Below are 23,215 nucleotides of genomic sequence, written 5' to 3'. Positions count from 1 at the left end.
CTCAGAAGAACCCTGACAGCAACACCACCATGTTGAATAATGCTTTTCATGCAGCCAACTACTGGCAGATTACTGTCCAAGAGTTGTGTGCAGCGACAGCTGGTGGGTGCAGGGTGATGGCTTCTGGCCATGCCATGTGACCCACGGACCCCTCCAGGGTGTCTTTCATTAGGCACCCTGTATTTAAATATTCAATTGACCGTCTACTTTTCTGTTATATATCATTCTCTCCATGTCCCTTATTCTGCAACATTATTTTGTTGAAACATCAGCTGTACATTTGATGCTGCCACAGTCACTGAGACAGATCTTCAGATAAGCTAGCTTTTATTTGGAGATTGATGGAGCAGTATCATGATGGACAGCATGTCTGTTTAATGGTTATCTCTTTGATGGAGAAATAATGAGACTCATCACTCTTCATCACACATTCCTTTTTATACACAGTTTAATAACTGACATACCAAGCTTATCGAAATCTATGCTGTGCCAGATATCTCATTATGTTTGAGCTCAGAATATATTTGAAGATTCTACAACAAATGGATGTCAAGGGTATCGTAGATGAGTGTGAATTGTGCTTTCTTCCAATTACTAGTTTTTTGTTTCATGTATCTAGTGTAGATTATAGTAAAAAGAAGAGCTTACTCAGAATCTGATAGGGATTTCATTGGACACTGTTGTCTGCATCACTTCTCCTTGCAGTGGTGAGAGAATTAAATGGGGCAATATGCCTAAAATTCATTTCTAAATGAGCATTTGAAAATGGAGTGTAATATTTATGCATTACCTTTGCTACCCCCAGTTTCAGTTCCTGTATCACACATTAGTGTCTGGACATTAACTTTGGTACCACTAACAGCATCTACATATGACAAGAATTTCTTTGGGTTTTATGAGAAATCCTTCAATAACATTCTATCACGGTAGTTATTGAAGAGTTTGCACATTGACCACTTGACAGCTGAATGCCTTTCATTTAGTATCTCCTTATCTACAGCCCTAAACTTTGTTTTATGCCTTTTATGCAATAGTCTCTGTTTCTTCAGAATTTCCTTTACTATACTGTACACCATGGACAGTCCCTCCCATCATGAACTGTTCTGCTAGTTACATATCAGTCAAGTGTGTGGTCAACTATTCCTCTACAGCTGAGCCACAGTTCTTTCTCATGCTCCTTTATAGAAATAAATGTTCTTAGTTTTTTCTTGAGATATCACACTACTGTCTCTAGTTTTTTGAAAAAGAAGTCCATCTACTGGTTATAGTTGCTCTTTGTACTTTGGTAATCAAAGCCTCATTTGATTTCATTTGTTTTCTTTTAAGCAGAGATAAATAATAACCCTGCTGCCCACATCAAAACTGAGTTTATTTTGTGGTACTCTCCCTACCATTCTAGTAACGCCAACCCTGAAGAGTAGTAGAAGTCGCTTTATGAGGTCTTTGGTAGACACGATGCCATAGGAGTCCCTTTATGAGTTCTTTGGTAGACACAATCTCTTCAGGAATTACTGATCCCATTTTTGTATCTTTTGACCTCTAGTGCTTTTCATTGGAAGATTAAACATGGTGTGGTTTCATCCCCCTCATCACCTAGTCTATGATTAGGAGCTTTCTCCTCTATTCCCATTATGAATAGATGTTTCTTGAAGATCCTATGACCAATCATCAACCTTACCATGGGATTATTCTGCTTCCTTTTCAAGCCCTGGATTGCAGAACTTCTCTTTATACACAGTTATGGGATCAGTAACTTGCTATGCTTCTGTTTTTGGATCTTAGTCCAAAGTTCTGTGTGCTGCCTTCTGGTCCAGCCACATACTTCAGATTCTGTCATCACCTGGTAACTGCCCCTGTCCTGGCTAGCCTGTCTGACTATTCATTGTCAGTAATACCATAGTGACCAGGGACCCACAGCAAAATTTACCTTATTTGCTTTCCCCTAGACTCATAAGGGCTTCCTGCCATCTGCAACAATCTTTGATCTCACTGCGATGATTGATAGGTATTTAAGAGATATATGGTTGCCTGGATGAATGTGCATGCTATGATTCTTAAAGCACCGACCTAGGTTCTCGTTGCAGCACCCTGCTGGTAAGTATTTTTGCCTGGAATATTGCAGCCTGCTTCTCTAGAGAGACTGTGCTTTCTAGTCTAGGCTATCCTTCATATATTTCAGCACTAATAACATCATGGATTTTCAACCTGTCAGTAAACCAGACTATGTCACCTGTATGGTACTGTGGTTCTTTCTTCCACTGCTGTCTTCTTACAATTGCTTCTGCGAAAGGTTTGTTGAAGCATCTGGAAGCTATTGTATAGTCATCTAGCATTTCCCTAACCATTCCTTTATTTATCTCACATTCATTATATTTGTATGGGATTCTGGATATCCTAAAGATTTCCAGTTTTTGAACTGTGTGTCCCTGCCACTGCCTTTTTTGTAACCCAGTGATGTAATGGATGCATTCCAGCATGGTCTCCACCCCGACAGTGGGTGTGTTGCCAATTCTGTCTGTTAAGGCTAGGCAGGTCAGTCTCTGCACCTTCTCAGACTTTTTAGCAGCTGCCTTCTTTCCTGTTTTCTTTGACCATAATGTAGCCCCATAAGTTATTATATATACTCATGGGACTTGGGCTCCAGTTTTTTCTCCAGGCCTTTCTGTTGCACGGGAGCATCAATTGCCTTGGAACTTACTTTCTTTATGAGAGGTTCCATGTTAGTTTCATATCCAGATTAATTCCTAGACATTTCATTTCCCAATCTATTCGCTGAATTTTGTTGAAGAGCTTAAGCTTACAGTCTGTGTCCTGGATATGGTTTCTTGTGAACAGTATTACAACAAGTTTCCTGCGAATGACCCTTACATCCTGTTCCTTACACCAGTTTTGCACATGTTCAAGGCACATTTTGGCATTGTTCTAATGGTACTTCCAAATATGTCAACTATTATTATGACCAAATTGTCTGAATATCCTTGGCAGAAGTAGCCATTAACACTCTTGAACAAGTTCATTTGCCACAAGGTTCCACAATAGCAAGGACAAAACGCCACCTTGCAGACAACTTCTGGTGGTATTCATAACAATTTTTTAATCCATTCATGGTGGGTTCTAACTGACATCTACTATGTATGGTCTTAGCCCACTTACATACAGTGGTCTTAATGCAATGCCCTTATCCATCTTTAACCAAGGATTCAAAACCAAGGATTCAAATGTTGTTTTGCTAAAGGCACACTCTGTGTCTAGGAAGTAATGTTTCATTTAATTTACCTCAGTGATGAGTGTTGGTTTCCATGTAGAGTAATCTCAGTTAACTTCCTTCCCTAACATGCTCATTAACCTGTTTTTCTATTGTCTATAAAAGAAAGAAGGCTAGACAGTCTTGCTATGATCAGTTCTACCTGGCTTTAGAATGAAGACATCTTCACTTTTGTTCAGTCATTAGGAATGACTCCTTCTGCTAGACTGACACAAAACCATCTGCATAGGAGTTCAATTACTCTCTCTCCTGCCTGTTCCAGTAGAGACAGAAAAAATCCACTGTGCCTGGTAACTAGAACATCTGAAATCACTACCCACTGGATTATCTCAAAGTTGACACATTCTTAGGGAGATTCCCAGGTCTCCTGCTGGTTACCTGTAAACAGCTTGGGGTGAGGTTCCTCAGACAAAAGTAGACACATTCTTGAGGGAAACAACGACCTCATAGCAACTGATACCAGTTTCTATGTGAACAGGTCAGTTCTGTTTGTTGCTGTCAGATCCCACATATTTTCATTATGAATGAGCTTGCGAAAAATCTATTCTAACCCTAGTAGGCATACCCTGGGTCCAATGGACTCAGAGAGAGTTTCAAATTTTAATTGCTTTATGAAAGACTAAAAATTGCTCCCCCCCCCCCCTCCCCCAACTCAGCAGGTATGATCTCTACCAGTATTTAACAACACATTAAATGTACTATTAGCAATTTTTGTCATTGGTTTTAAGTGTCATCACATTTCCTTGTTTATACCACACATTTATACAACATCTTGTCTATTTTGTAGTGTTATTAACTTAGATTGGCTTGTAATCAACTATTTTTGTTGGAATTCAGAGACTACATTTTTGTCACACATAAGGGTTGTTGTGACTGTAGAAAATACATTGTTATAGCTCGCAACTCCATTCAAATGTCACATAGCGTACTTCTGCATTATGTTAGAGAGCGAAATATTGCAGTAGATGGCAATGAGTGTGTGAAGCAGTATATAAATATTGTGGGGTTTTGCTATGGAGCAATGTTGTGTTTGACATTCATTATTTGTTTGGAAGAAAGGTAAATGTCATCTGTAACACTAAACAATATCATGAACAGCAGTCCATAGGAGAAGAGGGTATTTATGTTATTTCTTCATATTATTCATTTTCTGATGGAATGTCAGAATCTTCATCTAATAAAAGGAGCAACAAAGACAGCCGCATACATTTTTCAAGGCAAATATTTGCTTTAGTTGTTGCTCAGTAATGACGACAATTTCCTGTCAGATATAAGTACTACTTCAGAAAAAAAACTGTGAAGTTGTTCCGCAGGCAGCAGCATATGGCTCTTTGGGTGAAGGAGTGGTGGTGGTGGTGATGATGGTGATGATATAAGTAATAATGCCTCTGGACAAATAAGAAGTGAATTTGCTGGCATGCTTGTTGTCCCAAGTGGTATCCTATGGAATAAAGGTCCTTTAACCCCATCTACATTCCCCCTCCACGCACACAAAATAAAACCCCTGCATACTAATTGGTGAAATTCATACCAGAACAAGTAAGGGGCATTATCACTTACATCCCAAAAAATGCTTCGGATTAATTTATTCCATTAGCCATTGTGGATGAAATTGTAAGATGCAGAAACCTAGAGGCAAGAAGAGTTTGTGTACCAACAAAAATTGACTGGCATGATGGTACTAGAGAAGGGATCTTCTCCTTCTGGGTGATGTTGTTTCATATTGAAGTAGATAAAGGCTGGGATGCTCCAATCAGGGAACTTTTTCTGTTGGACTTGGTCCAAACATTTTCGCTCAGCAGATCTTCTAGTCGCTTTCTACAGAGATCCATATACCTGGATATAGAGCAGTTCATTACTATTCCTTAAATATAAAAAAGCAGTAGCTACAGTATGATGAGTCATCAGAAGAGAAGGTGTTCACTGTTTCCTTCTTCAAAGGACAGAAAAAGAGACAGTGTTCTGTAAGTGTGCAAGACATATTTGCCAGGACCACAGTAGTGTGGTGTGGAACAATTGTAAAAACTATGATGCATTTTAGTTTAAAGGTTTGTTCTTTGTCAATACTATAATCATCCATCTGTGAACAGTTTGTCATAAATTAGAAAGGGGGCTTATGTTTCAGTTTTTATAATGTAATTTATTGAAAGAAAATTACTCAGGATTAAAAAACATTTATTTACTTATTTATTTATCCTTTGAAAAATTGCATTGTATGGATCAAGATATATTTTCATTTCATGCACCAACAGGCACATAGTATTTACTGTCTAATGTTTAACAAAAATATAATTTATCACAATTTTATTCTATGGATATTTCGTATTAAATTAGGTTTTGTTCAATTTTTCTTTTGATACAATAATGGTATTGCAATTTTTTGAATTATAGTGCACACTGTAATAACAGTTTTGTATTAGAAAATTTATGAGACATTTTTTTGCAAATATTTTTAATGTTTATTTCTCTCAAGAATAAAGGAAGTTTTTCAAGGGCTTTTGGTACAGCATATGATGGCATTCTTTTTGTATTTTGTGGTGTTGAGTGTAGTCTCATGGAAGAGGTTCTGTTTTCTTGTGTAATGGGTGTGTAGTGTGTTGTTATCTCTAGTATCGGGAGAATATTTGGATTTTGTTCGACAGAGGAGTTCGTATAGGTATATACTGGGTAATGTTAATATTTATAGAGCTTTAAATGCTGGTTTACATGAATCTTTCCATTTAAGGTTGGCTATCATTCTTGTGCTCTTTTTTGTAATTTAAATATTTTATTAATGTTTGCTTTCGAGGTACCTCCCCACAGAGTTATGCCGTAACTTATGTTGTTGTTGTGGTCTTCAGTCCTGAGACTGGTTTGATGCAGCTCTCCATGCTGCTCTATCCTGTGCAAGCTTCTTCATCTCCCCGTACCTACTGCAATCTACATCCTTCTGAATCTGCTTCGTGTATTCATATCTTGGTCTCCCTCTACGATTTTTACCCTCCACGCTGCCCTCCAATGCTAAATTTGTGATCCCTTGATGCCTCAAAACATGTCCTACCAACCGATCCCTTCTTCTAGTCAAGTTGTGCCACAAACTTCTCTTCTCCCCAATCCTATTCAATACCTCCTCATTAGTTACGTGATCTACCCACCTTGTCTTCAGCATTCTTCTGTAGCACCACATTTCGAAAGCTTCTATTCAATGCTTGTCCAAACTAGTTATCGTCCATGTTTCACTTCCATACATGGCTACACTCCATACAAATACTTTCGGAAACAACTTCCAGACACTTAAATCTATACTCGACGTTAACAAATATCTCTTCTTCAGAAACGATTTCCTTGCCATTGGAAGTCTACTTTTTATATCCTCTCTACTTCAACCATTGTCAGTTATTTTACTCCCCAAATAGCAAAACTCCTTTACTACTTTAAGTGTCTCATTTCCTAATCTAATTCCCTCAGCACCACCCGATTTAATTTGACTACATTCCATTATCCTCGTTTTGCTTTTGTTGATGTTCATCTTATATCCTTCTTTCAAGACACTGTCCATTCCGTTCAACTGCTCTTCCAAGTCCTTTGCTGTCTCTGACAGAATTACAACGTCATCAGCGAACCTCAAAGTTTTTACTTCTTCTCCATGAATTTTAATACCTACTCCGAATTTTTCTTTTGTTTCCTTTACTGCTTGCTCAATATACAGATTGAATAACATCGGGGAGAGGCTACAACCCTGTCTCACTCCATTCCCAACCACTGCTTCCCTTTCATGCCCCTCGACTCTTATAACTTCCATCTGGTTTGTGTACAAATTGTAAATAGCCTTTCGCTCCCTGTATTTTACCCCTGCCACCTTCAGAATTTGAAAGAGAGTATTCCAGTTAACGTTGTCAAAAGCTTTCCCTAAGTCTACAAATGCTAGAAACGTAGGTTTGCCTTTTCTTAATCTTTCTTCTAAGATAAGCCGTAAGGTTAGTATTGCCTCACGTGATCCAACATTTCTATGGAATCCAAACTGATCTTCCCCGAGGTCCGCTTCTACCAGTTTTTCCATTCGTCTGTAAAGAATTCACGTTAGTATTTTGCAGCTGTGACTTATTAAACTGATAGTTGGGTAATTTTCACATCTGTCAACACCTGCTTTCTTTGGAATTGGAATTATTATATTCTTCTTGAAGTCTGAGGGTATTTCGCCTGTCTCATACATCTTGCTCACCAGATGGTAGAGTTTTGTCATGACTGGCTCTCCCAAGGCCATCAGTAGTTCTAATGGAATGTTGTCTACTCCCGGGGCCTTGTTTTGACTAAGGTCTTTCAGTGCTCTCTCAAACTCTTCACGCAGTATCTTATCTCCCATTTCATTTTCATCTACATCCTATTCCATTTCCATAATATTGTCCTCAAGTACATCGCCCTTGTATAAACCCTCTATATACTCCTTCCACCTTTCTGCCTTCCCTTCTTTGCTTAGAACTGGGTTGCTATCTGAGCTCTTGATATTCATACAAGTGGTTCCCTTTTCTCCAAAGGTCTCTTTAATTTTCCTGTAGGCAGTATCTATCTTACCCCTAGTGAGACAAGCCTCTACATCCTTACATTTGTCCTCTAGCCATCCCTGCTTAGGCATTTTGCACTTCCTGTCGATCTCATTTTTGAGACGTTTGCATTCCTTTTTGCCTGCTTCATTTACTGCATTTTTATATTTTCTCCTTTCATCAATTAAATTCAATATTTCTTCTGTTACCCAAGGATTTCTATTAGCCCTCGTCTTTTTACCTACGTGATCGTCTGCTGCCGTCAGTACTTCATCCCTGAGAGCTACCCATTCTTCTTCTACTGTATTTCTTTCCCCCATTCCTGTCAATTGTTCCCTTATGCTCTCCCTGAAACTCTGTACAACCTCTGGTTTAGTCAGTTTATCCAGGTCCCATCTCCTTAAATTCCCACCTTTTTGCAGTTTCTTCAGTTTCATTCTGCAGTTCATAATCAATAGATTGTGGTCAGAATCCACATCTGCCCCTGGAAATGACTTACAATTTAAAACCTGGTTCCTAAATCTCTGTCTTACCATTATATAATCTATCTGATACCTTTTAGTATCTCCAGGATTCTTTCAGGTATACAACCTTCTTTTATGATTCTTGAACCAAGCGTTAGCTATGATTAAGTCATGCTCTGTGCAAAATTCTACAAGGCGGCTTCCTCTTTCATTTCTTCCCCCCAATCCATATTCACCTACTATTTTTCCTTCACTCCCTTTTCCTACTGACGAATTACAGTCACCCATGACTATTAAATTTTCGTCTCCCATCACTACCTGAATAATTTCTTTTATCTCGTCATACATTTCATCTATTTCTTCATCATCTGCAGAGCTAGTTGGCATATAAACTTGTACTACTGTAGTAGGCATGGGCTTTGTGTCTATCTTGGCCACAATAATGCGTTCACTATGCTGTTTGTAGTAGCTAACCCGCACTCCTATTTTTTTTATTCATTATTAAACCTACTCCTGCATTACCCCTATTTGATTTTGTATTTATAACCCTGTAATCACCTGACCAAAAGTCTTGTTCCTCCTGCCACCGAACTTCACTAATTCCCACTATATCTAACTTTAACCTACCCATTTCCCTTTTTAAATTTTCTAACCTACCTGCCCAATTAAGGGATCTGACATTCCACACTCCGATCTGTAGAACGCCAGTTTTCTTTCTCCTGATAACAACGTCCTCTTGAGTAGTCCCCGCCCACAGATCCGAATGGGGGACTATTTTACCTCCGGAATATTTTACCCAAGAGGACGCCATCATCATTTAATCATACAGTAAAGCTGCTTTTCCTCGGGAAAAATCACGGTTGTAGTTTCCCCTTGCTGTCAGCCGTTCACAGTACCAGCACAGCAAGGCCGTTTTGGTTAATGTTACAAGGCCAGATCAGTCACTCATCCAGACTGTTGCCCCTGCAACTACTAAAAAGGCTGCTGCCCCTCTTCAGGAACCACATGTTTGTCTGGCCTCTCAATCGATACACCTCCGTTGTGGTTGCACCTACGGTACAGCCATCTGTATTGCTGAGGCATGCAAGCCTCCCCACCAACGGCAAGGTCCATGGTTCATGGGGGGCCCGTAACTTAATGTCATATGAATTAATGCATAGTATATTGTTTTCATTATGCCTGTATCTTTTAGGTAGCTGAGTTTGTGCAGCAGGTTTGTGCTGAGTTTCCCCCTTATAGTTTCTATATGATTATCCTAGTTTACAGTTTCGTCGATAATTATCCCAAGAAATTTTGTATATTTGGTGTTCTCTGCTATGCACTCATCTATGCATACATTGATATCTTCACTGTGAAAGTTTCGAAGTCTGAAGTTTACACAAAGTGTTTTAATAATATTGTGGTGCAGGTTAAATCAGTAAATCTTTGGAAGGCATTATTTACTTCTACATTGGCTTTTATTTCTAGCTTTTCTGTGTCTTTATCCATGAACAGAAGAGTTGTGTCATCTGTATAGGTAACTATACAACCATACCTAATCATATTTGGGATGTGATTTGTGTACAGAATGAAGAGTATTGGGCCAAGAATGGAGCCTTGTGGCACAGAGAAGTGTAAAATTCTTGCTTTAGCTCTTATTTTTTCACCAGTAGTTTTTGTAATTTCAGTATATTGGCTCCTGTTTGTCAGGTATGAGAGAATCCAGTCTCCTGCATTTCCTCCATTTCCTCTTATGCAATATACTCCTAATATTTCTACTAAAGTTTTGTTGTCTACACAGTCAAATGCCTTTGCAAGATCCATAAATACTCCTAAACATTTATTTTTAGAGTCCAAGTTTGTTATGACATTTTCGATGAGATCTATTACTGTATCTACGGTGCATTTATCTTTATGGAAGCCATACTGATCTTTGTTGATTATTTCATATTTCATCAGAAAAGCATTGAGTCTCTGTGCATAAGCTCGTTCAAATATTTTTGATATTACTGGTAAAAGAGCTATAGGCCTATAATTTTCTGGGTTCTATTCATTCCCCTTTTTGTGTATTGTTTTATCAGTGCTGTCTTTAAGCACTTTGGAAAAGTTCCTTCCAGGAATGATGAACCTATTAGTTGTGTAAGAGGTTTCTTTAGTTCCTGTGTACAGTGTTTAATTTCTATACTTGATATTCTGTCAGTTCCACATGACTTTGTTTGTTTTAGGTTTTTTATTATCTTTAATGTTTCTTCTTCTGTCACTGAGAAAAGTGCCATATTTTTCACTGGGGATTAATAAATGTTTTCCAGGTGTTACTATGTTTTTTATTATTTGTTTTTTCTTTTAGTTTTTGGCCTACTGTAGCAAATAGTCATTGAAGAGATTTATGATTTTATTCTGTTGAGGTATAGTTTTTTTACTGATCATGAACTGTATTTTTCTGTGTTCCTGTGAATTGGAGGGTTTGTGATTTGTATTTATAATGGACCAGCAAGCCTTGCTTTTATTAGCAGCACTATTTATGTACTTTTTTCCTTCTAGTTGTTTGGCTGCTTGCAGTACTTTAGCATACATTCTATTATATTTTCTGCAGTACTCTTTAAAGCTTTCTTCAGTGCTAGTTTTATATATTCTGTGCATCATTTTTATCTTGTTCCGAGAGACCAAAATGCATTTTGATATTCATTTTTTGTTTTTATTTGTGGTTTTGGCTTTAGTTTTTAATACTGATCATGTAATATTGAGATGGTAGGAAAGTGTCTCAATAAAATGAGTCACTTTATGATCCACTGATGGAGAGTCTTTATCTAGTATTTCCCATCCCTCTTTTTCAGGTTTTATCCTAAGGGCTGTTAAGTTTTGTTCATTTAAGCTTCTTTTTTCCCATATTTTTTGTGTGTTTTTATTTGTGGTGATATGATTTAGGCATATTTTTATTGCATTATGGTCTGATAGGGCCGTTTCTATAACTTCACTTTTGTACTGAAGGTCCCTTAAATTTGTGAAGATGTGATCTATTTGAGTACAGGAGTTTGCAGTTATACATATTGGAGTAGCTATTGCATTATATAAGCCATATGTTTTCATTGTGTTTAGGAGCTCCCTGCTGTCATTGGTGTCTTGCAATGTGTATATATTTAGGTCACCTAGTGGTACAAGTGCACAGTTCTTGCTTAGGATGATATGTAAGAGCTCTCCTATGTTTTCAAGGAAAGTTTCTATACACCCATTTGTCGGTCTGTAGATGTTTAAGATGTACAGTGATGATCTACTTAGAACTATTTTTGGCCTGTTACATCGACTACATTTTCAATGTTATATTTTTAAATAAGTCAAGGCTGTTTATATGTTTTCTGCTTACACTGTAATGGGTTACTATAGCAGCTCCACCTTCCTCACTATACCTACTGCATGAACTAGCTGTTACATTGTAATTTGCAACAGTAAGATTTAGAATTTCATGCTCATTTACACCATATTCTGTCAGAGCTAGAATGTCAGGAGTTTCTTCATTTAGCATTATTTCTAATTGGGTTACCTTATTTTTTAAGTATTGTATATTCTGGTGCATTATTTTTATAACTGAATATCCTGATTCTATGTTTGTTTTTGTCCTATATGCTTTTTTGTTACCACTGTTTTTTGTGGATATCAGATTTCCTGATTTTTCACACCCACTATACAATGTTAGTATCCCTTGTTTTTAATGATTTTATAAAAATCTGCATAGATTCTGCTGAGTGTTACCAAACCTAATCTATTTAAATGTGCGCCATCCTTTTTAACTTAATAAAAGTATTAAAATGATCTCACCTGTCTTATATTGTAATGGTAAACATTAAAGCAAAATATTCTTGCGTGATAAAATACAAAAAGTACTTGTTTTCATCTAAAATCATTTATTAGATGTAACAGAGCCAATGGCCTCAGGGCACGCAAATGTGCAAACAATATGTCATGCGTAGAAGGGCTAACTAGTTCTCAGAGAACACATTTAGTAATATTTTGCAGGATGACATGTCAGGTGCAGTAATTTCAAAACTGAAATTTTCCCAATTGATTGTTCAATGCTTAAAGGTCTCTTCCAATGACGGCAGTGTGATAGAGGAATTTAAAGTCTAAAAAACTTGGGTTTCCTCTAAAGTTTTCAGTTACATTTAGATGTGAGTCTAATGGCTGATCAAGGGATCTGATTGAAGTTCATGCGTCTTGTGTGGTCCAGTGGACAGGGGGTGGCGCACATTGTTTGTGTGTCTGTTGCATTATTTTGTGAGCATGTCTGTAGGCTGTGCTATGCTTTATTTGGACAGTTTATGAATACTGAGCATGTCTGCACATCAGTGTACTGCATTATTTAGGAGGAGTTTGCAGGTCTGTGTGCTGTGTACTGAAATTATTTTGGTAATAGGTCTATAGGCTGTGTGGCGTGACCCCAAGCATGTCAGAGCATGTGTTTTGTATCAGTGTGGTAAATATACTATCTCTCAAAATGTATCCCTAAATAAATTTTCCCAAAATAAATAAAGTTCACTCCTTCCTTTCCCCAGCAGCCCAGTGCAGGCTGAGTCATTTTCCCCTCCAGACAGTGATCTTGGGTTATGTCAGGCAACAGATGACAGGGCCAACTGGTGGCAGTACTGTGTGCTAGGCCAGTTGGAGTCTGGACCTCATGGTGAACACATTGGATGTCTGTACTGCATCAAATTGTTTAAATAAAGACTTGTGCATGCAAAATAAAGACTTATCTCCAGCAAAGGTCAAGTCCTTCCCCACCGATCACTAGGAAGAGGTGATGGTCGGATGGCTTAGGTTAGTGGAGGTAACCCAAGTGCCCTTTCTTTCCTGCCATTTTCTTAGGTTAGTAGAAGTAGCCCAAGTGACCTATCCTCCCTCCAAAATTCAAATTTCCCACCAATCTCTAAGAAGAGGTGGCGGTCAGATGAGTTAGGTTAGTGGAGGTAGCCCAAGTGAGCTATTTTCCCATCATTTTCTTAGGTTAGTAGAGGTATGTTGCATCGTGCTGATGGAAATTGAATTTCCCACCATTTTCTGGGGGAGCACAGCCGCCATCTTAGATGACGTCATGCGCTGTTCCAACTCTACAGGTCGCTATCTTGGATGGCGTCATCGCCGCCATCTTGGATACATCTGGCAACAATGGAAAGTGGCGTGACGCTAGCCTAGCCCCAGCACTGTAGTGTATGTGACCAAACGCGCGTTTACATACACTGTGGTTTTTCTACTGTTGACAGTTATTTTGTTCAGTGTGTATTGAGCCTTCGTGAGTGCACACAGTTAGTAAATTTTTTATATTGCCTCATATAAATAATTTTGATAGTAATAAAACGCTTCAATTGGAAATGGAGGTTTTGTTTCCAAACGTTCTGTAACTGGTAAGATTTTGCACTATCCAGAATCACATCTCTCACTTTATACCTCAGTTTCATCTCAACATTACTCCACCTTCCCAACCAAGGCAAACTCATTCAACATTCAAAACTCTGGCTTTGTTTCCCTCACAGTCTCCACATCTTCCACTTTACGATGCACCATCCTTTCCCTCAGTCTCTACACTAAGTGAACAGTCTACTCGACCATCCCAAAACATGAAGCACAAAAATGAAAAAAAATTACAATAGCCGATCAATACGAAATTTTCGTGAATATGATGACGAAGAACTGTAAAAGAAGTGTTTCTGTAAATTCCTACAGTTCATCTGACAGACGTCAATTAATAATTACATGTTCTGTATTAAAATATATTTGTATACAGAAAGATCTGGTAATATATATCAGTTATTTTATATATGTTTGGAAAATTGTGTCAATAAATACTGTTACCTTTAAAACTTACTTCAGTGTTATTGCAAGCATTTGTACAGGCTGAATACAATTCCTCGTTTTGGTATTTTTGCACTGAATAATATCTTTCAACTGCCTATGTAGTCTGTCAGAGGAAGCCTCCGACATTCTGAAGTAACTGAAGAATGTCTTGTCATCCTGCCTCAACTCAACAAACAACGTGTTGAAAGCTCCAACTTTCATTACAGTTTTTTTTCTTTTCCTTCTCGTTTGTCGACGTAGTAACAATAGTCATTGGAATTTACTCTTTGTTCATTTCAAACAACACTGCACTCAAAAGCAATAAATAAATTAATAACACAGTAAAATTAAGGTACTGGTTTGATGATGAAAGTACATTGTCAATAATCGGCTGACTCGTACAACGACGGCGGAAATTTTAATGTCGTGTATGTAGACGCCAGATTTCTGTGAGCCGCGTAGGTCAATTGAACGTGGCAGAAAACATCCGTGTGTGCAACTAGCCTATGATTAGTGTGATGTCTCACACAGTCAAATGTTACACATTTTAAAACATAAGAAATGTGAACTCTCATGGATCAGATTTAGTTCGACTTCCAGAACGTTGCTGGCGCACGGCGACACTTTCCTCGTTAAATGTAGAGCTACCGGTGCAGTGGTGCAACGGTAAGAATATGGGTGTCAATGCCTGTTTCATCCACTACAAAACAGCCTTTGTCAATTTTTTTTCTAGATAACAGATGTTCTTCGACAAACTGTTACTGAGCTCTATGAACTACACATAACAACTAACCTATACTGAATCAGCCAGCAGACGTCGAATATGTATAAGGAACTTGAGGAACGACTTCAGTCACAGAAGATGTTCATCAGGGCTGTATATTATCTCCTGTGTTGTTCAGTGAATCAATTTTCGAGGAAGTATAGACAAAAAATTGTGAATGGATCACAAAAAATGGGAATGGTGAGCAAGAATGAAACCTTGGTTACTGTAAGTTTGGTTGTCATATTGAGTGCACACGTAACTGGCATATTTTGAGTTTACAGGAACACTACTGATTTTCTAGGGAGTTGCGTTTTCGATCACTTTACGTGAAGCATTGTTTTGGTTCAGTGACATAATCAAACCCACAAGCACGTCTGAAGATCTGCATCTGCATGAATACTCTGCAACTCGACCTTCAGTGTGTGCAAGACGATTCGTGAAGCCGCTTTCAATTTTTTTCTCTACTATTCCATTCTCGAATAGCATGTGAGAAAAACGAACACCTAAATCTTTCTGTGAGAGCTTTGATGTCTCTTATTTCAGGTCGATGCTAATTTCCCTCTATGCATGCGATAGTCAACCAAATCTTTTGACATTCTGACAAAAAAGTTGTAACTACGTGAAAAGATGTCACAACAACGAAGAAAGTCCTTGCTTCGATGACTGCACCCGAATTCGCTTTTCATATTGAAGACAATGTAAAGCGATGCCCTGTCCTCCGTCAATCAAATCTGATAAGGATCCAATTCCGTACTATATAACTTCGAAACTGATCTTGTAAATTAAATGACATCAATAAAACGTTTGAATGGGTTATCTAAGAAGAGTGTATTCATAAATTTACTATTAGAGAAATTGGAAAGGAGATATAAACCAGTCACACTCAGGGACAGGTCGTCTTCATTTTCTTGTGCCTTTGTCCCGCATCTACGCTGGATCACCATGGTTACTATTACATTTGGCATGTTTAATTGAAGGGGTGGCCAGGTGCCCTCCTTGTCGTCATCCAATTATCCCCTGTCCCCCCCCCCCCTTCCATTTCCGGGAGGCAATATGTTACCCCTATTGTCTGAATGTGGTGTCACCTATGTGAAAGATTGTGAACGTTTCTCTAAATGTGAATCGTGTGATTGAGGCAGGACTTGGTTACCAGCCTGAAATTCACGAAGACGGATTTGGGAACTGCCTAAAAACCACATCCAAGCTGGCAGACATATCGACTCTGGTCATTAATCTGCCAGGCGGACTCTATTTGGAGCCACTGCACCTGTTCGAATACCGCAAGCGTCACACTAGCATGTGCCTCTATCTGGGAATATATACTTATCATTTCCTCCCATTTCTTGTTGTGGTCTTCAGTCCAAAGAGTCATTTTATGCAGCTCTCCATGCTAATCTATCCTGCGCCAGTTTCTTCATCTCCTAGTGCCTACTGCAACCTACATCCTTCTGAATCTGCTTAGTGTATTCATCTCCTGGTCTCCCTCGACAATTTTTACCCTCCACGCTGCCCTCCAATACTAAATTGGTGATCCATTGATGCCTCAGAACACGTCCTACCAACCGATCCCTTCTTCTAGTCAAGTTGTGCCACAAATTCCTCTTCTCCCCAGTTCTATACAGTACCTCCTCATTAGTTACGTGATCTACATATATAATCTTCAGCATCCTTCTGAAGCACCACGTTCTCTTCTTGTCTCAACTATTTAGAGTCCATGTTTCACTTCCATACATGGCTACACTAGATACAAATACCTTCAGAAAAGACTTTCTGTCACTTAAGTCTTTACTCGATGATAACAAACTTCTCTTCTTCAGAAACGCTTTCCTTGCCATTGCCAGTCTGCATTTCATATCCTCTCTACTTCGACCATCATCAGTTATTTTGCTCCCCAAATAGCAAAACTCCTTTACTACTTTAAGTGTCTCATTTCCTAATCTAATTCCTTCAGCATCACCTGATTTAATTCGACTACATTCCATTACCCTCGTTTTGCTTTTGTTGGTGTTCATTTTATATCCTCCTTTCAAGACACTGTCCATTCCGTCCAACTGCTCTTCCAGGTCTCTTGCTGTCTCTAACATAATTACAATATCATCGGCAAACATCAAAGCTTTTTTTTATTTCTTCTCCATGGATTTTAATTCCTACTACAAATTTTTCTTTTGTTTCGTTTACTACTTGCTCAATATATAGATTGAATAACATCGGGGATAGGCTACAACCCTGTCTGACTCACTTCCCAACCACTGCTTCCCTTTCATGCCCCTTGTCTCTTATAACTGTCATCTGGTTTCTGTACAAATCGTAAACAGCCTTTCGCTCCCTGTATTTGACCCCTGCCACCTTCAGAATTTGAAAGAGAGTATTCAAGTCAACATTGTCAAAAGATTTCTCTAAGTCTACAAATGCAAGAGACGTAAGTTTGCCTTTCCTTAATCTATCTTCTAAGATAAGTCGTAGGGTCAGTATTGCCTCACGTGTTCCAATATTTCTACGGAATCCAAACTGATCTTCCACGAGGTCGCCTTCTACCAGTCTTTCCGTTTGTCTGTAAAGAATTCGTGTTAGTATTTTGCAGCCGTGATTAATTAAACTGATAGTTCGGTAATTTTCACACCTGTCAACACCTGCTTTCTTTGGGATTGGAATTATTATATTCTTCTTGAAGTCTGAGATTTATATGAGGCTAAAAATGAAATTTCTGCAACTGACCAGTGATCATACACATTATTTGATGGGGTATGGTTTATATCATATTTAGCTTCATCATTTTCAGCAGAAACGAAAATGAAGTGAACCGCAACAGAGAAAGATTTACACATTAGTGACAGTGACAATGGCAAACATTTAAAATCGATTGAATTAAATACGGCCCTTTTAAATTCTATAACAAATTTGCAGTTGAGTTAGCTTTTCATTTAAACATACTTGCTCTGTATCACTTGAACAAAGAAAACTGTTCCCAGCCGTTGTGCGACCATTTTTCCCAAACTGTCCCGTAGCTAATGTAACCCAAAATGAAAAGACATATCAAACCGGCATTATTAATCCCCAATGATAAATGAAATATGTATCAGTACCAGCGATTGCTATACAGACCACAATTTCCCGTATTGAATTGGGTGGTCACCTAAATAGAAAGTCTCTATGAGTTGTCCTTAGCTGTGAGCGCGAATAAATGAAATATGTGTCAGTACCAGTGATTGTTGTAGTTAAATAATATAGATTACAATTTCCTATATTGAACTGCATGCTTACCTAAACAAAAAGCCTCTATGAAAGCAAGTTGTCCTTAGCAGTGAGCGAGGGGACGTACCGTTGGAGAACTGTCCCAGCAGAATTCACGGAAAGCAGCCGGAGATCTGCAAGGGAGACGGCAGGCAGTCAGTTTAGGCCGTGCTTTGGGGACGCCGAACGCTATTGTCACAACATAGACTGTATCTCCAGGTTGTGTTGGGACAACAGAGTGTGTCTGTTAAACGAGCTGTCTGTGGGAGGGGGTGGGAGGTGGGTGAATGCCGATTTTGGTAAGGTCCCAGAAGAGTGCTATTATGGACAGAACGGTAGAAAGCCAGAATTTGTAGAAAAACATGGACCACTAAGAATAGCAGCTGATAGTGGATGGGGAATAGCAAAGATTAGAGCACCTTTGAAGATTGTGGGACGCAGCCAATGAGTTCAGAACAAAATGTTCAACCACGACCTGCAGATTAATATGGTGATATCTGGACACAGCAGTGAGGCGCACTGTAGGAAAGTCGACACATTTTAATTAAGGTTCAGTAATTTCAGTTTTTCTTCTGACGACTTGTTGCATATATAGGTACAACGTGCTTCCATCTCCAGCTACAGAAGCAAAAGCATACCCTTCTGCTATGTGGTGGCCCAAAGAACAGACACCATTTTCATCCAGCAGCCACTGTGAAGTAAAACAGAAAGGAATTATAGACATTGGCTGCGAGTGGACACTGATTTAACTCAATAGCCGGCCGGGGTGGCCGAGCGGTTCTAGGCGCAACAGTCTGGAACCGCGCGACCGCTACGGTCGCAGGTTCGAATCCTGCCCCGGGCATGGATGTGTGTGATGTCCTTAGGTTAGTTAGGTTTAAGTAGTTTTAAGTTCTAGGGGACTGATGACCTCAGAAGTTAAGTCCCATAGTGCTCAGAGCCATTTTTTTTAACTCAATAAGGAAAGTTGGCAATTTGTGCTTTCGAACTCTCAACTTATCCACACTACATTAAATTAATAGCGTGTGGATAAGTTAAGAATATGGGTCTAATCGGAGGTATGGTAGGGTACTCCGTGCAGTTGTGCTGACCACTGTGTCCACATGGCGTAATCGTCGAAAAACTGAGTGAATGGATTGACGATGAACTTGACTGGGTGCCACTGGAACTTCCGCCCCAAACAAATGCAACGAACAATGAGAGACCAAATAATATTTTAAAAAAAAATGTGGTCAGAGCTCCTGCTTAACAAATGGCAAGTGGGAGACCTGGGTTCGAGTCCCAGTCCAGCACAAATTTTCAACTTTCGACAGTGATTTAAATCATTGGTCACTCGCAGCAAATGTCTGTAATTCCTCTGTGTCTTAACAAGTATAATTGTCTAACCAGGTACGTGTTCACCTAATCATAGGCCAGATCCCCTGTCCAGGCTTGCCAAGGCTTTATTGTCAGTGATTGTCAGACCATTTTTCTTGCAGCTTTAAATGTTCAGAAACGCAGAATTGTCCACTTCACAAAACTCGTAAATATAGTATCCCATGACTACAACATTACTTACAACTGGATTCAGTCGAGTCATGCATATACCTTGGTGTAACAGTCTGTAGGGGTATGAAATGGAATGATCACATAGATTGTTGGCAGACTTCAGTTAAGTGGTAGGGTACTGGGAAAATGCAATGAGTGTGCAAAGGAATCTGCTTACAAATCACAGTGCAACTCATCTTAGAATTCTGCAAAAATGTGTGTCACCCGTACCAAATAGGACTAATCGGGGTCATTGAACGTATAAAAAGAAGGACAATTTGTTTGACTGACGGAAGAGCGCCATAGAAAGGCTGAAAAAATGAATTGGCAGACTCTTGAAAGACGCGAAAACCTATCTACAGAGTTTCGAAAATAAGTATTAATTGAGGAATCTAGAGATATTCTTCGTCCCCCTGCACATCGATCTTGGGATTGCGAAGACAAAATAGATTATTTACGACATGCATAGACGCACTGGAAAGGTTATTCCTCTGTGTTGTATAAGCAATTGGAACGAGAAGATATCAAAACATGTGGTACCATGTTAAGTACCCCCTGCCACGCACTTCCCAGTGGTTTGCTGAGTTTTCATGTTATTGTAGATGAAGAAAACAGCGATGTCCTGTAAAAAGGGCTTATCAACTCCAACACAAGAATATTGTTTTTTCAATAATGAAGAATATAGCAGAGATTGTATAGAACACAATCAGAAAATAATTTTATTTTTTTGTTTTCTTTTTTTCTTTTTGTAAGTTCAATCATATATCAAATGCACAGTGTATGGTGATGTTGGCGATTTGTTGCCATCAATGTTTGGTAAAGTTATTGGAAAGGATGTGTATGTAAGGATAGCTGATCATTTTATATCACATAATTTCCTATCAAATGTACAGTTCGGCTTTAGAAGTCGTTGAACGACCGAAAATGCTATATTCTAGTATTACGAGTAACTCTAAATATTTCTGTTTGCTGATGACACTAGCTTGGTTGTAAAGGATTTTGTGTGCAACATTGGCTCAGTTTCAAACAGTGCAGTTCACGACATAAGTACATGGCTTGTAGGAAATAAACTAACGCTACATCACAATAAGACTCAGTTTTTACAGTTTCCAATACATAATTCAACGAACGTCGACATTTTAATTTCACAGAATGGGCATATGATTAGTGAAACTGAACAGTTCCAATCTCTAGGTGTTCAGATAGATAGTAAACTGTCGTGGAAAGCCCACGTTCAGGATCTTGTTCAAAGACTTATTGCTGTCATTTTTACTATTCGAACAGTACCTGAAGTAAGTGATCGTTCGACACGAAAATTAGTCTACTTTGCTTGTTTTCATTCGCTTATGTCGTATGGTATATTTTGGGGTAACTCTTCTCATTCTAAAAGGATATTTCTGGCTCAGAGCCGGCCGGAGTGGCCGAGCGGTTCTAGGCGCTACAGTCTGGAACCGCGCGAACGCTACGGTCGCAGGTTCGAATCCTGCCTCGGGCATGGATGTGTGTGATGTCCTTAGGTTAGTTAGGTTTAAGTAGTTCTAAGTTTTAGGGGACTGATGACCTCAGAAGTTAAGTCCCATAGTGCTCAGAGCCATTTTTTTCTGGCTTAGAAACTGGCGGTTTGGGCAATAAGTGGTGTAAGTTCGCGAACCTCTTGTCGACCCCTGTTCACTAGTCCGGGTATTTTGACATTGGCCTCTTAATATATATATATTCTTTACTGTCGTTTCTTGTTAACAATATCAGCTCATTCCCAAGAATAAGCAGCTTTCACTCAGTTAATACTCTGCAGAAATCCAACCTGCATTTGGATCGGACTTTCTTAACTCTTGTGCAGAAACGTCTGCAGTATACTGCTGCATCCATTTTCAATAAACTGCCACAAGAATTCAAAACTCTTACCAGCATTCCACGCGCTTTCAAATCGAAACCGAAGAGTTTCGTCATCGGTCACTCCTGTTCTGTTGAGGAGTTCCTTGAAAAATTATGCTGTTTCGTATATTATGTTGTTGAGTGCGTTTACTGAAACTTATGGCTTGATTTTTTTGGGTTCATAATCGTTTTATTTTTATCTGTTATTACTTTTGTGTTGTAATTTCATGTACTGACACGTTCCAGGACCATGGAGATTTGCTCCTCAATTTGCTCCTAAGGAAGTTGACACGTAAATAAATAAATCTGAAAGAATAAATCAAACGTCGTTGTTAACTGCAATTAAATGAAGTAGTGCAACGTGATTTCTGATATCAAGTAACGTCCTCATCAAATAATTTAGTTTTAATGTAATCAATGACTAATTGGAGATGTCCGATATTAACTAGAAAAGTATTTCCTAGACTTGGAAAGAACTAAATAATTTGACTGTTTTTGGGAAACTGCTTCTAAAAATGACCAAAAAGCATTAAATACTTCCTTCAGGCGAACCTGTAGCATCAGCTAAGTGAAGAAAATAACAGCAATAACGCCAATACTAATTGAATTAGAGCGTAACTGCATAATCAAGAGTGATATTTCTCGAACTAAGAAATTTGTTCAAATATTGAAAATTTCCAAATAACTTCGATTTGGGGCTACGAGAGCAAAAGCGTCTTCACATCTCGCTGTCATGAGGGTAATTGTAATTTCCCTGTTAGAAGCTTGGTGATAATTAACCAGTTCAGAGAGAGTGTGTTTTTCTTCACCGTGTCTAGAGACGGCGAAGAAGGGCTCTTTTTGACGCTAATGTTGGAAAGAAACTGAAACCTATTAGCAGTAAACACCGCATGCAAACTGGTTTTGATAGCATTTCAGCCTTTGAGTGATGGGATTTGTGGAGGTATTGAACATATCGAAAACACGCGTTGAGTAGCTGACGCAACTGGTGAACGTCGATCTAGCGGAAAAGAACTACAACAAAGCAAAGAAATGAATGCTTTGAACCGGCTGGAATTCGCTTCCAGGGAGTCAGGAGCCAGACCTCTCATACTGTAACGCACTTTCCCGGTTACAACACAATGTTTCGGCTGGCGTACGTTAGATACAGTGGTCTGATTGAGTGACCGTTTGATATGTGTGCCTTATAGGTTCGATTCCCACTTAAGGCGTCCATTGTAATAAGCACGCACAAATCTCCTTCACTCCTGTTAATGTCATGCGAAAACAATCAGGTTGTACCGTAGTTCAGAATCTGCATTAAACATAATATCCCTTCACTACCGACTAGGCAGGGACGGAAGTCACCGCAAACAGAAACTCTTATCACCAGCAAGCTTTCGTACGCATGAAACGTTATTTTATTTAATGAACCAATAGCCATTTAAAGTCATAAGCCACTTATATTATTTCAACTTGAGGCGCTGAAAGTTTTAGTGGTGGACTGGGATTCGAAATCGGGTCTCCTCTTTCGCGGTACTTGACCCTCGGAAAGATACAGTTCCACCATTTCATTGCTTTCCCCTAATTGCAAACTTCTCTACGCCTTCACGAAAGGCAGGTATCTGTTTCGAAACCTGGTACAACACAAAAATATTCGTAACTTCATTTGAAGCCCTAGCAGTGCAGGCCGAACCACTAGTGAATAATAATTTTCATTTTTAGTGTCTCTCCGTCTTATGTTAACAATAACGATAGGTATTGTTATTTGTAGTCAAATATGCGCGCC

The sequence above is a fragment of the Schistocerca nitens genome, chromosome 1, assembly GCF_023898315.1.
Source record: "Schistocerca nitens isolate TAMUIC-IGC-003100 chromosome 1, iqSchNite1.1, whole genome shotgun sequence".
In the NCBI taxonomy this organism is placed as follows: domain Eukaryota; kingdom Metazoa; phylum Arthropoda; class Insecta; order Orthoptera; family Acrididae; genus Schistocerca; species Schistocerca nitens.
The sequence above is the reverse complement of the archived record's forward strand: the minus strand, read 5'-3'. Positions refer to the sequence as shown.